Genomic DNA, 15,001 nt, shown 5'->3' with positions numbered 1-15,001 from the left:
GCAGGCAACTGATCATTTCTTGTGCACTTCAAGATCCCTCTAAAGTGTTGGCTACCATGTGAACTAAGCGGGCTGCTCATATATATAATTATTTTTTCTTGAATGACCTTAAGTATAGACGGTTTCAATTTTGCACTTTAAAACACTATTTTGAATTAACAGATCTACTAGTAAGTTTCCATATGAGTGATTTAATATACTATGATCTTAAGTTAAGGTTCAGATTAATGTTTATCTGAAGATCTACAGTATTGACATATTCTTAACAGAGATGCCTGGTTCTCTGTCGTCTGAAAGATCAGGTAATTAACAATAAGTGATTAAAGGACTAGCGAAGGGCTTTTGTTTGCACGGCACATGTCATGGTTCTGGGGTCACCATAAGGAAGTATATTTCGGGTGGTCTTTGACCTCCCTTAAAATCCAAAAACTTTCAGGCCTAAGCCCGGTCCAAAGCCCAAAAAAGCCAGATTTTGATTGGGGCATGGCCCGGCCCGGTTCCTCGGGGACGGTAACCTGCATACGACACCATGCGCAGCGGCAGCTGTCAGCATATTGATTCGTATACTGATTTACATCCGCCTAGAAATTTTATGCGCCTGTCCTCACGTGTCCACACAAACCACATATCCGTGTACCCCCGCTCCGCCGCCTCCTGCCGTTAGCGGAACAACGCCACCGCTGGCGGCCGCCCCCCCCAAAGTTCGGAGGATGCGGCGATAGAAGACACCAGTCCGGATTAACGTACAGATTCCTCCCCTCTCCTCTGCACCTGATCTCGCCGTCGCCGGCAACGGAAGCTCTTCCCGACGAGTCCCCAGGTCATGGACTAACGTAGACATTCTTCCTCCACCTCCTCCACGGCCGCCGTCTCTTCTTCCTTCTCGTATATAATCCACGACTCCCTTCTACTTTCCCTTTTCCTTTTCCTCGTTTTTTACTTCTCTAACTGAAATATAGACTGCAAGAGATTGCTGAAAGTTTCATGCCTCAAGACATAACATATCATTAATTAATTTGTCTTTGCTAATTTTTCCTTCGCATTGCCTTTGTATTGGTCTCTTCTTCTTCTTTCGTTTTTCTCTTTTTTCTGACGTTATCGATTTTCAAAGATATGTTTTGGAGCAATTGTTGCTTTTCTTAATAATAGAACAAAATGATATGGAAACCGAAAAGACCTTTACTACTATATCTTTGGTTCAGGATGTGTATGCTTGTAGCTTCTGTCATCATATATGCAAGCCAAGATTTACGTCAGGAATCTTTTCAGCATCGTGTTCTTGTTATTTATTTAATAATTCTATTAGTCTATCATCTTAAAAGATCTATTTCTTCATGCCCGACAGGGAGCCTTGGTAACTTCTTGAATGGGAAGGTAGCTTGTTTGAGAACATAATGTGATGCACCGATAAGCTTCTGATAACGAAAGAAAAGGCTGGCGGAGACCTACCTGCTTGCATGTAATTCGTAATCATGATATTTTGTGATTTTGCAATGTATGCTTTATCTGAAATGAAGTTTAGCTACATGTTGTAAATCCAGAAAAATGACAAGATCATGCAACTGAGAGTTTATTTGAGTAGTATCATTCAAGCTCACAGCCCTTTTCTTCACACACTTTCCTTCTTAACTCTCTTTCTTTCTCTCTCTCTCTCTCTCTTCTCACAATCCAGACATCGTAAAACAATCTTTTTAGTTTATTTTATTTGAAACAAGTAAGAAAAACGGAATGGGAATATATATATGTAAGTGAAAACATTCAATTTAACATTAATATTCCAGTCGATCAATTATGCAATCTTGAGATATTTTGCTGGTGCAGTAATTCTAAGAGAGCTCTAACAACCGTAGTTTGGCTAAAAAGATTCAGATTTATAGGATGATCACATATCAGCCAGATCCTGTGATTTAGCAAGAGATTTTGTATACTTGGCTGTGGGGGGAAGGAACTTGTTTGTTGCAACAATTAAGCAATCCTGCAGACAAGTGCTGCTAACTATCAGGCCCATGGCCAGAAGTTTATCAGTTGTTTCGTTACTTTGAATGTGGTTGTAAATTTATTATCACAAGAATGGATGTTCTGCGGGTGGCCGGGCTTTTATTTCAACGAGCATTCGCCGATCATGCGATGCAGGGCGCTTTTAGTCCCACATCGGGTACGCGGGCAGCACGAGAGGACCGACAGTCTATAAAAGGAGGCGCCCGTTGTACGTTCAACCATACTTACCTGGACGGGGTCGATGGGTGATCCTGAAGGCCCATGGCCTAGGTCAGGGGCCCACATTGCACTTGGTGGGGGCCCTGGCCTACCATCTCCCCAAGTGGGAGAGTGGACGTCATAATTTGTGGTAGTGGGGGTACGCGTCCGCGCGGCCCCTGCCAAATTCTTAAGCTAATTTTTGTCTTCTGGCTAGGCTTGAGTTCCTTGATTTAAAATCTAGTGTGTTTTCTTTATTTCTGCATGAATATTTTTGATTTTGGTGGGCCAAGATCGGTCCTGCAGAGTCGTCGTTGGGTCAGACCAGTCTTCGATCGGCCAAAGCTTGAAGCTTTCCGACGGGAGAAATTTGGGACCGGGGTCTGGCTTAGCTGTCTTGCTGATACCCTTCTTTGTGAAAATTAAGGTGAAAAAAAAGACACCTCACCATGTCAATGCTGCCTTTGCTTCCTTGCCTTTAACTGTGTTTTTTGACAACAACAGTTTTCTTGGCGTCGAATTATCTCTCTTTGAAGGTGCAACCACTTCATAGATGATTGCATCCATAGTTTGTTTATAGATGTTGACATAACTAATAAACAGCCTGATTCATAATGGTGTATGTATAAAACTAAGATGCGTTGATTTTTGTTGAAGGTAACTAAATTGATATTCTATAGCTCTACAATTAAGAGTATTAATGGCAGAGTTGCTAAAATCGCTAAGGGGTTGAATAATAGCGGCTTGTTATTTCAATCTTTTCTAATCATATATTAAACCTGTCTGGAGATCAACCCAACCAAAGAGCCAGGTTATCAAGTCATCGATCTAACAATCTAACTATTGAGTTAACCGGCCAAATTGGATTGATAAAAATACTAACAATATAGAAAAGATATAATACAAAAATGATATGAATTATTATTAATATTTTTCTACTATAAATGATAACTTTTTAAATAATACAGTTCTACATCGTTCGGTATTTGTTAATTGTAGTGGAAGTAAAGAACAACCATGAATCATTTATTTACTTAAATATATAATTCAAAAATACTTAAAGATATTTTTAATTATTTTCAATAAAAAATTTAAAAGAATAAAATAAACCTTTTTTTTGTGTGTGTACTACTAAAGACGAAGAGATTGGATTTGTTCGATGAAAAGAACTGATTATTGAAATATTACATTACAATTACAATCTGCTAGAAAATAGGAATACCTTCAATTGATACATAATTATATCTTATATGCAGAAGCATAAAAAAGTATTCAGTAAAGTTGCTTCGAATTGTGCCCAAGTGGTTTACAGGTTTCTTACTAATTAAAAGGCCATCAGGAGGTTCCTCATGCATCTTGAATATCCAGTATTTATATGTGTTGAATAAACTAAATTCTTCAGATCTTTTTAATAATTGTTTTGCTTCTTTTACTGATATCATACAAATTCCTTCTCCTGATGTCCACCATATATACACTTTCATTGTCTCTAGACGTACTCAGATCTTAATATACACAATGTCGGCTTAGTATTTCTCTTTTTCTTAAGAGGGAAATGAACTAGCTAAAAATAAAAAAATATTAATCTTGGATATCTAACCATATCCATTGAGTCTTAATTGCCTTAATTATACATGGAATGTTATCACAGCATTGAAATAATAAAGAAACCCCATATCTCTATTTTCATATATATATATATATATATACACTCCAAAATCAAGCTAGGGCCACGAGCACACACCTAGGAATTTGAGCCCTAGTTAGTTATGGTAGATCAGCCTTAATCCTTTATTTGGCACGAAGGATGGATTGAAAAAAAGAATGAATAAGAAAAGAAAGATGGATGAAGAAAAAGAAGGAAGAATTTTTCATTCATCTTTTTAGGTGTTTTATGAAATGTAGAAGAGATGGGAACGATTTTCTTACCTATTTGGTATCAAAAGAATGCAAAAGGATGAATGATACTTGTACGATAAAAAAATATTAGAATTTTATTAAAAAATTAATAAAAGATAATTTTGTTAATATAGAAATCCAATCTTCATATACTTCATTGTTTCATGTATTTTTTTAAATTAGAAAGATGTAAATTAATGAGCCAGAATGGACAGATAATCTCTTATTTTTATCTATTTTTTTAAATTTTTTTAAATCAAACGGTGAATAAGAATTATCCATCCCTCCATTGTACAGAATAAGGAATCCTCGCGGCAAGAGACGTACGGGAAGCGCCGAAAACGAGCGACCGAGAAGCAGGGACTAGCGTTGTTCTCATCTCGCATACGGTGGGAGGGAAGTTCTGGTGGTGACTGGTGATTAGATTGTATGGTGACAATTCTACCATGCAACATGACGTGCTCTTCAACGTTGTATAGCGACAATTCCATCGTGTGACGTGGCCGCACAACAACGTGTGATATTGTATAGCGACAATTCCATCGTGTGACGTGGCCGCACAGCAAGAAGTGCTCTTCAACGTTGTTGGTATTTCCGCTCGGATTGTGCATCGAAATTCTTTGTTTTTCGAGTGACATCGACCGACCCTCGGAACATTGAATCCGCATGAAAATGACCATCAGTCATGCACCTTGACAAGAAGGATCAGGATAAGCTGCGTGGTATCAAAGAAATTAATTATTACCTGTACTGAATGACATGCAACCAAAAACAACCGCAGGTTTCTATATAAATATATTTTTGATACACTTTTATAAAAATTCGAGGTTATGGTTGATTGCATACACATACGTGCAGTGCGAGCAATAAGTTTTCTATGCATCAATCAATGCAAACTAGGCAATAATATCTCATATCATGTGGTACCTTCTTTTTACAGTATGTGAGAGTAAAGTCTCTGCAGAGTATTTCTGAAATCGGAGGTTAGAAGACAAATTTTCTGAGCTGCGACTTAGGTTCGGACTCTGGACACTTAGTTTTCAATGGAAAGGGAGATTCATCATGGTTTTATCATTTCACCTGCCCAAATTTGTTGTGCATATTGATTATGGGAAGAGTTTTTAATAAAATTTTATCATATATACCAATTATTGTAATTTTTTACAACTACAATTGTAGGGAATCTTGTATCGTACAAATATACTATTCAATCTTTTTAGGGCCTGCACTGAGTTCATTACTTTTTAAGCTTGAAAATTATTTGGACTTAGGCTAGATCATAGGATGTGGTGCCAATCTAGTTGCTACGACTTGTTGGTTCCCGGATATCATAAAAGAGCCAAAATTATTAGCTCATAGTCAAGAGTTGCGTCTTGTGGTAAAAACAAGGTGCAGGGGAAGGGGAAAGCTTGCTTTTAGCTTAGGAGTTATCCAGCAAAATGCTGGACTTGCTAAGTAATAGTCTGAATTATTAAATAAAAAATTAAACCAAATCCAGGAGGAACGTAGAAATAAAATTTAAAATCTAAAGGCTAAGAGATTAAGAAACTAAATTACCTAGAGGATAACCTGTGGGTTAGTGTCTCACTACCAAGAGGGCTTATCCATATTAAGGACTTCAGTAATTGAAGCCTTGAAGCATGTTGTGACCAAAGAATTCACCGATCAATCTCGTTCTCATTCACAGAATACACCAGGGCCAACATAGAATCCACCATATAAAAGGAAGAGGGGTAGAATAGCATCTAAAAGAGAATAATTCATTGACTGACTGATCAAGATAGGGTATTTATGCATGCCCTCTAAACCCCTTACAACTGAAATGGGCGAGTGTATTTACACCTCATCTCAACAACTTAATTGGAGATCATAAGTAAGCATCACATGGATTAAGCGAAGTAAAGACGGATGTAAATCACGTGATACTTACTGGACTGGATAGCATCTGTCAAGATAAATCTTACCTATGGTGGTACAAACCCTGTCATAATGCTGATGAGCAAACCGATAGACCAACCACAATATAAGGCATATCAAGTTAGATGGTTGGTAGGAGTAGATCAAGGTGACAAAATCAATCTCTAAGATATTTTCGAAGTAAGGAGATCAAATTATAAGCAGGAATAAAGAGAGACAACTAATGTAAGACATTTGAATAGGCAAATGCTAAAAAGATAAATTTACTAGTCTGATAGTTAGTGCAAAGCAACTATACCAATAAACGTGCATAGTGAAAGGACAACTGACTTCGGTTATCAAAATTATCAGGACTGGACGTTAGACATAATAGCAACCGTTAGAGTAGGCAATTATTGACTTCTAGTATAGATAAGTGAAAATTGTACTTTCTAAAGAAACACATTCGATAATCCAAATCAATACATTTTTTCTTATTTTAGTTTTTAATCTGCCATTAATTTCTATCTTAGGAGCAGCTATAACTTAGAATCTCTACTATTGTTGCCCAGTACTGCATTCCTATCTTTATCTAAATCCATCTTCTTCGAATAGTGGGATGACAACGATGAAAGTTTTTGAAAGTCAACGCACCTGAACCTACATTACTTTCCATCTCTTTTCGATCACCATCTTTCCAACTAATCCGACACTTATGGCACGTCCGTGCACATATCTACCCCTTGCCATCTAACTTTCTTTTCTCTTTACGGATGAGTTTCGTGGTGCACCCGGATGGGATGGAGCAAGAGCAAGCATGGTGCCATTGGTTACTTGTTCTGATGATGAACCCAAACAATTAGAGAATTTGCCCGCCATTATGCTCTAAACTATGGTGTCCAATAATCATAATTCATTCTGAAATAGATAACAATGCTAAACAAATCATGATCTAGTGCATGAGGCTCCTAACATTGTAGGATATAGACAGGGGCGGCCCAGTACATTTGGGGGCCTAAGGCGAATCCAATGAATGAGGCTTTTTTTAATAATAATTTTTTTTAATAAATATAAAATATTTAAAAAAATGATATGAAAATGGATAGGTATCAAGTACACTATTTCAACAAAGGTACATGAATCTAACAAAGATAGGCAAGAAATCTTTTTAATTTAATATTATTTTTGAATGGAAGTGCAGAAAAGTAATTATCCTAAAAAAAGGACCATAAAATTGATTAAATAACTGAGATAATGCTGGGCAATATTGTTTATCATGTCAAGCAAGAGCGGAATAGGAAAAGGTCATCCCATGGCACTTCATGGTCAAGGTAAAGAAAAGAATTTGTCCAGAAAAGAGCTTCTCTATAAGAGAAAGTCACTACAAGAAAATACACTTTCAGCGACCACTTTCGGCGACTAAATGAATAGTGGTCGCTGCAAATAAGGCCATTTGCGACCAACATCCTTGTTAGTTACTGAATGATTGTCCTACACCGACTAAATGCATATTTGGTCGCGGAAAATCAAAACCAAGTTGGCGGGGTGGAGGTAAAACGATTGGTGACTAAAGTTTGGTCGCTGAAAATAAAGCTATATACGACCAACATTCTTGTTAGTTACTGAATAATTGTCCTACACTGACTAAATGCATATTTGGTCGCGGAAAATCAAAACCAAGTTGGCGGGGTGGAGGTAAAACGATTAGTGACTAAAGTTTGGTCGCTAAAAAGAAAGCTATATGCGACCAACATTCTTGTTAGTTACTGAATAATTGTCCTACACCTACTAAATGCATATTTGGTCGCGGAAAAGCAATACCAAGTTGGCGGGCTGGAGGTAAAACTTTTGGCGACTAAATTTTGGTCCTTAAAGGTTCACCTCCAGCGACTAAAAAAAATTTAGTCCAGGAAAACTTTTACGAATGGCGCCTTTTTTCGATGAAAAAATTGGGCAGAAAGTTTGAGTTTTTTAGTGACCAAACTTTTGGTAGTGGAAGGTTCCCGTAAAACCGAACGATGTTGTACTAGCCCCTGTAAGATGCTAATTTCTAAGTTCAAAAAAAAAAGGCTTATTTTCAAACGGTGCCGTTTAACACCTTAATTCACTTAGGCATATCCTCGTCTCTTCGGCTGAATCTCAATCCCACAAAAGTCGAGAAAAGTATGCATGTAGGGACGTCGTGCGAGAAACCAAACAAACCCTAATTCCCTATTCCTCTATTCGGCTTTAACTCCTTGCCTTCACCCGTCGCCGTAGTTAATTCCTTCGCCCGTTCGCCGTTCCCCTATCCAGAATCCCAAATCCCTCCCACTCGGTGCTAGCCAAGCCTTCTTCGCTTCCGAGTTCCTGCCCTATATATGGAGAAGAGGAAGACCATGTCCGGTTGCGGCGGACACTACCAAAAAACAAGCGTATAGTGACGGAAAACTAGTGACGGCCCGTTATCAGTCACTATTTGTGATGGAGTAGTGACAGACAGAAATTTGGTCACCGTGGTGTGAACTTAGTGACAGATTAGTGACAGACCGGTCACAGAATATACGGATAGGATCATAGGATGGACGCCAAAACTTAGTGACCACTGTAGTGACGGGATATCTGTCGCAAAATTGGTAACCAAAATTGCAACCAGACAGTGACAAATTCAGTCGTCACAAAAATCGTAACCCAAGTATTTATAAATTTTTAAAAGATTATTTTTGGCAGTGACGGATTATTGATAGAAATTTCCATCACTAAATTTAATTTCTAATTCCAAAAATATTAAAAATATTATTTTTAAAAAATTATAAATTAAAAAAAAAATAAAAAAAGAAAAATTTAGAATGAAACTAAGTGTGCCCCGCCCAAATCCCCCCAGTCCGGCGCCAACACGAAAGCAAGGAACGGTAAATTCTAATCCTCCAGCCCTGCAGCCGCCCCTCAACCCGCGCACACCCCCCACCCCCCTCCTCCACCCCCCCCCCCCCCCCCAGCGATCCCTAACCCCTCCTCCTCCTCCTCCCTAACCCAAATCCAACAAATCCCTAACCGGAAGGCCGTCCACGGCAGGGATGACCCCTCCCCCTCCTCCTCCTCCTCCCTAACCCCTCCTCTCTCCTTTGCGTTAACTCCAAAACCCTAGCTTCCCCAATCCCTCTCCTCTCGAAACCCTAGCTCCCATGGCGGCCCTCCTATCCTCCCAGTGCCAGTGCCGCTTCTCCGCTGCCGCCCTGAGATCCTCCGTCTCGGCCAGGCGGAGCTGCTTCGATGGCCACCAGAGACCCCTCTGGTTCCGCCGCCTAGGGTTCTGCTGCTCTTCTTCTTCATCGAGGTTTCGCAAACTCGATTCCGGATGGGGAGAGGTACCGGTTGGTCCAGTTCTCTTCCAACGTAGGCAAATTTCTCCTCTCTCTCTCTCTCTCTTAATTTCTGTTACATCATAATTTCCTCATTGTAAAGATTCTTGAGTCACAAAGAGATGCTTTCTTCAAGTAGGTAGTGTAATATTGAAATAAAGAAAAAATTTCTCATATGTTGGATAATTAATGCTATTTGTTTCCTCACAGGAGGAAATGGGATTACATTTTTATAATCGTATCATATGTTCTGTGAAAATCACCTTTTGAATAGTTCCATTCGGTAAGAAGGCTGAGATTCTTGGATCACTTCACATGATTTTCTTCTCCACTATGTAATAAGAAGGCTGAATATGTATGCTGAGGAGATATTAGTTTTCTCAGGCTCAAAGTTACTTAAGCTGGCAAGTTCGATATGAAAAAAATAGATCTATGTACCATATATCCAACATATGATGATTCTTTTCTGGGTTAGGCTTTTCCCACTGGTAAAGTGCCTGAACTGCATAAATTCAAGCAATATTTTTGGAGGTTTCTTAAACAATCTCATGGCTTGGGAGTGTAATACCAGGTTTCATTTCCAATACTATTTCTAAAATGTTAGGATTATCGCTTGCCAGTTGCCACATGGCTGAGCATGAACCACTGAACCAATGTTGCTTGTCTCATTACCCAGGCTTCTCTTGTAAGAGGTCTCTAGTCTCACTGGCCAGAATTTGTTAAAAAGATTCTGTAATCAATGTCATGCAATTGTTTGTTTGTATCCAGTGCAGTGACTTTGTTTCTGGTGCAGTATTTATTTAACACTTTGTGTTATATGTGAAAACATTTCTGGTTATTTTATTTAAATATAATTGCTCATGCTGAGTTTATTCCACATATCAACTATGAGAAAGGTTTAGTAGCTAGATCTTGATGGAATTGGAAATTGCTTCAACTATAATTATACTTGCTCATGCAGCGTTTATTCCACATTGTGATCATGAAAGGGATTGGTAGCTTGATCTGATGATGGATGGAAATTGCTTCAACTATAATAAATGGCCATGGAAGAATTTGTTTGGCAGAGCCCTAGCATCTGGGATGTATGTTAGTCTGACTCTTTCTGTGGCCATTGCTTTGGAGCTTTAATTTCTGCTGCTTAAAAACTCATCTGATTTGAGAGATCCATGCTGCGATTTGTGTTTACCAAAATGACAGCAGTTTGTGCAGTTGAAATAACCATTTTCTAGCTCTTCCATATTTTGAATTCAATCAGTTCACAGATATGGTTCCTCCCTGCTCTTAGTGGAGATGAATGCGGTCAACTGGTGCAGTGAGGAGGGCTGTAGCACAAGTAGCTCAATAAGATGAGAGTTGATGGGAGAACCCAGCTCTTTCAGAAATAATTCAAAGAAAATAATTTTACTTGGATGATGCAGATAAATTTTTGTATGCATGCCTGAATATATACAGCATTTCTGTTTATATGTACATTCTAAGTATTTTTCTGCTTTCTAGGTAGAGTACATTCTATTTGTCATATTTCACATGCAACCAGGCAGAGATAGCTAATCAGTGTTATCACTTACTTTGCCATTGAGGTTGGATTCAATTATTCTCTAGTTTGCATCGACTTGATCTACCACCAGATCAACTACATCCAAAATCTGATCAGCAACAAGGTTTAGGCACACCTCCTATTCAATTTGACTGCAGCTCAGCAAACACAGTGCACTCTCCATATGTTAAAGCTGATTCGGAGCTTGAATACCATTGAAAATTTTGGTGTGTTGTTTATAGGTAGTATATTTCCTTTTAGATAAAATCTTGATTTTACTATTTGCATGAATAATACATTACTAAAGCTCTTTCTATCATTACATATTTGATAACTGAGGTCCTCTATGTGTCTTAAAGTTACAGATGCTGGATTATTGTTTTAGGTGAAAATTCAATTTAGCTCATTAGTTTTATAAGATCTATTGATCGTCAACTTAGTGCATGCTTATAAATCTGCAACACAACTGCATAATGCGATGGAAAAAGTTTGCCTGAAGCTTTATGAAGTTCCCTTGAATCTTAAGGCACATGTCCTCAATTTTCATGTACTCATGCCCAACCAAAAGGGGAAAAAAGTGATCAGATTATTTTCCATTGCATGTCTTTGGTTGGGAATGTTGTGTTCTATCCAATCTTCAGCTCAAAGAAAATTATTGCCTTTTCAAACTATGCCCTGCAGTTGAAGCCTTTATAACCTGAGTATTATCCCCTTTATATTGTTGTTTCAAGGCCTGACAGTGATATTGCACATGTTGTCTGCTTTCTTGGTTTATTTGCTGTTGCAAATCTTCATTAAATCTGTAACCTTTCCTTCCTTACAAGTTTGGTGACAGAGTTCTTAAAGGAAGAATAGAAGCAAATTGCACATCTTACAAGTTTGGTGACAGAGTTCTTAAAGAAAAAGACTCAAACGCACAAGTCATCTATCCATCATGATGGGGCCATGTATTCAACTGGTGGTACAAATACTCGTTGGTATGTATTCTCATTTATATTACATAGGTTATTTAGAGATTTTGACCAAATTAAGCGAAATGTCATTGTGAATTTATACTTGAATTTTAGTTTATTATTTTTCACATGTGGTTATTGATTTTGTATTCTTCTTTGCTTTCTCAGATACATGGTGGAGTTATGAGCATGTGAAATTTAGTTTTTGGTACATAGATAGCTTTTGTTCAGATGATCATGGTGGAGTTGTCTACAAGCAGAATCTAGTTTTTGGTATAAGAATATTTTTGTCTACATGATGGTTGTTTGGATGAATAGCAAGATCAGATATTTTGGGATTTTTAATTTACATTTTGATGTATTTGGTGATGATTATCACCTTAACATATGGTATGGATGAAACATTGTGATGTATGGTATTAATAGATATGCTTGACTTTAGACTTATAGATGATGATATTTATAATGAATGATTATGGATTCTCCAACATTGTGTATACTTCTATTTGGATGAGCAAATGTATTATGCAATATGGATATTGGATAGGCTGTGTTGGTTGTACAGGATTTGGAACGAGCCCAAAAATAAATATTAAGCATATAATTTGAATTGTTAATTAAATACAGGTTAATACTTTCTGCCACCAAAAAATGTTTGTTGCCAATGCATTCCAATATATTCTGCGACCAAACTATTGATGGGGGAAGATAGACATTCAGTGACCATTTTTTTTGGTAGCGGAAGACAAACATTCCACGACCAACTATTTGGTCGGCGTTGAAATTAGCGACAATAGATTCGGTCGCTGAAAATTTTCTTCGGCAACCAAACGTTGGTCGTTGTTGGTGTACCTTAGGTGACCACACAATATTGGTCGCCAAAACCTTTCAGTGACTAGGGTTCGGCGACGAAGGGTATGCTAGTCGCGAAAAGGTTTCGGCGACCAAATATGATTATTCGGCGACTAGAATCTTAGTCGCTGAATATGTATTTTCTTGTAGTGAGTAGGGGCATTATGTGAAATTGACTCCATCTAATTAATAAAAGTCCCATCCCTCCATCTCCCCTTCAAGCAAGTACCCAAGCAGCAACCGCAACATCACAGCACAGCAGCCATTCAACCCCCTCCCTCCTTCTCTCTCTACCACCCAAGAGGGGAGAAGAAACCGAGAGGAAAAATTAAAAGAATCTCCACCCTCCAAGAAGTCCATTTCCAATCCCCCTTTCTTCCTGATGGCCCAGCTGGATCAAGAGTAATGTGAGGGAAGGAAAACCAAGACCAAAACCAAACAAGAGAAGGGATGAAAGATAAGAGTGGCTTCAGGCGTGTATCAAGCCAACCAAATCCCTCCTCTCTCTCTCTCTCTCTCTCTCCATCCAAAACAAAACTACCGTCCCCAGCTTCCTAAATTTCCTCTCTGCAGGCCAAAAAACTCTCCACCTCCCTTCCATCAAGGGGGAAGACTCGTAGCCAGCTCCTATTCCCGTTTTATATGGAGCCTTTGCTTCCTTTTGGTCACGGTCAGACCCTTCCTCCCTCCCTCTCTCTCTCTTCACCTCTCGGGGGCCTTTCATTGGCCCGGGGCCTTAGGCGACCGCCTCGGTCGCCTAAGGCTCGGGCCGGCCCTAGATATAGAGAAGGTTAGATGCATGCAGTCAACTTTGCATGCGGAGAAGTTGTTTCCATATTTTAAATCCATGACCTCTAAATTAAAATAAAACAAGTTTATAGTTGCACCAATACTCACTCTTTTACCAATGCTATTCACCTAGCTTTAAGTATGAAGCATGGATTCTTTCTTTCTTCTTTTTTTTTTTTGTGATGAGGAGCTTTCAACTACCTAACTCATAAGCAAACCATTCAAATTGGTTCAGGCTTTGCTTTGGAATAGTAAAAGCCATAAATATATAGTCTTGCGTCCTCTTCTGTATCTATGTACCATCCAATTTTATATGTAACTGTTTTAAATATTGATGATTGTTTCTGATAAAAGAATATGGAACTGGTACCACAAAAACAGCAACAAGAAGAATATATTCACATGCAAGGATGCTAAGATATGAAAATTATTGAGCTTCCTTTAATGCACATATATATTGCATTGCTTAGTGGAAGATTTTCATCGGCTTCCTAATATACTATCTTGTGGAAACATTATAGAGTACCGACTGAGAGGTAACTTTTAAGAAAACCATTACAAGAAGAAACCCATCTTTTCTTTCTTTCCTCCTTTCTTCCCTTCTTCTTCTTTTTGCCATTTTTGACTCGTCAAATGAGATATAAGATGTTGATTTATCTATATCGGATCTTGCATTTGCAATATTTTGGTAAACTATTTTTTGCCCCAAACTTAATGCTCAGTTTTAGAGAACATGCAAAGAATGGGCATCTCAAACAACTTTGGTTTCCATTTGTTTTTTCCATATAATTTTGTACTTTCATTTTTGAGTTTGTATTACCATCTTTGTATGTAACTAGCATAGGACTGTGCAATGCACAGAGTTTTTTTTTTAACTATTTATGAAAGGCAATACAATAATATAATAAATTATAATTAATAGAAGATTTTAATAGCTCAAAATTTATTTCACAATAAGCAATAAACTTTAATTCTTTGGTCGATTAGAACCTTTTAATATCAATACTGATATCGTTGGTATGCAAGGTATAATTTTATTTTTTTAATTACTTTTGAAATATAATATAATAATATAATAAATTATAGCAAATAAAAAAATAGAATATATAAATTTTTATTGTATATTAAAAACTAAATTTTGATGATAATTACACATATTAACATCAATATTATTAATATCAGCGGCCGAGGTTTTTATTTTATTTATATATATATATATATATATATATATATATATATATATATATATATATATATATATATATATATATATATATATATATAGTAGGAGAGAAAAAGATTTGTATGATACATCCATTGAAAACTTGCTACCCTCGCTGGTCGCACACAGATTTGGACACAGCAAAGCAAAAGGTTAGGTGGGTACCGTAGTTAAAACTTGCCACTCTCGCAAACCACCGGTCTTGGTTGTATCTGGCCGTGGTTAGGATCAATTCAATGGTCCTGGCCGGCCGGGAGGAGCGATGGGTCCGGGGTGGCAAGTTATGAGCATGATGCGTCCAAATCGGAGGGCA

General features: G+C 37.8%; 1 long non-coding RNA gene and 1 other non-coding gene across 2 annotated transcripts; both read left to right on the top strand.

Annotated features, from left to right (window-relative positions):
* Positions 1–2,218: 2,218 nt before the first annotated feature.
* LOC113463283 lies at positions 2,219–2,379 on the top strand. Its single transcript, XR_003387271.1, has one exon. It is a non-coding gene; the product is annotated as a U1 spliceosomal RNA (small nuclear RNA).
* A 6,581-nt stretch (positions 2,380–8,960) lies between these two features.
* LOC113461837 lies at positions 8,961–12,313 on the top strand. Its single transcript, XR_005510862.1, has 3 exons — positions 8,961–9,366; positions 10,294–11,849; positions 11,994–12,313. It is a non-coding gene; the product is annotated as an uncharacterized LOC113461837 (long non-coding RNA).
* Positions 12,314–15,001: the final 2,688 nt, after the last annotated feature.

The sequence above is a fragment of the Phoenix dactylifera genome, chromosome 3, assembly GCF_009389715.1.
Source record: "Phoenix dactylifera cultivar Barhee BC4 chromosome 3, palm_55x_up_171113_PBpolish2nd_filt_p, whole genome shotgun sequence".
Classification (NCBI taxonomy): Eukaryota; Viridiplantae; Streptophyta; class Magnoliopsida; order Arecales; family Arecaceae; genus Phoenix; species Phoenix dactylifera.
This window is presented reverse-complemented; position numbering and strand designations above follow the sequence as displayed.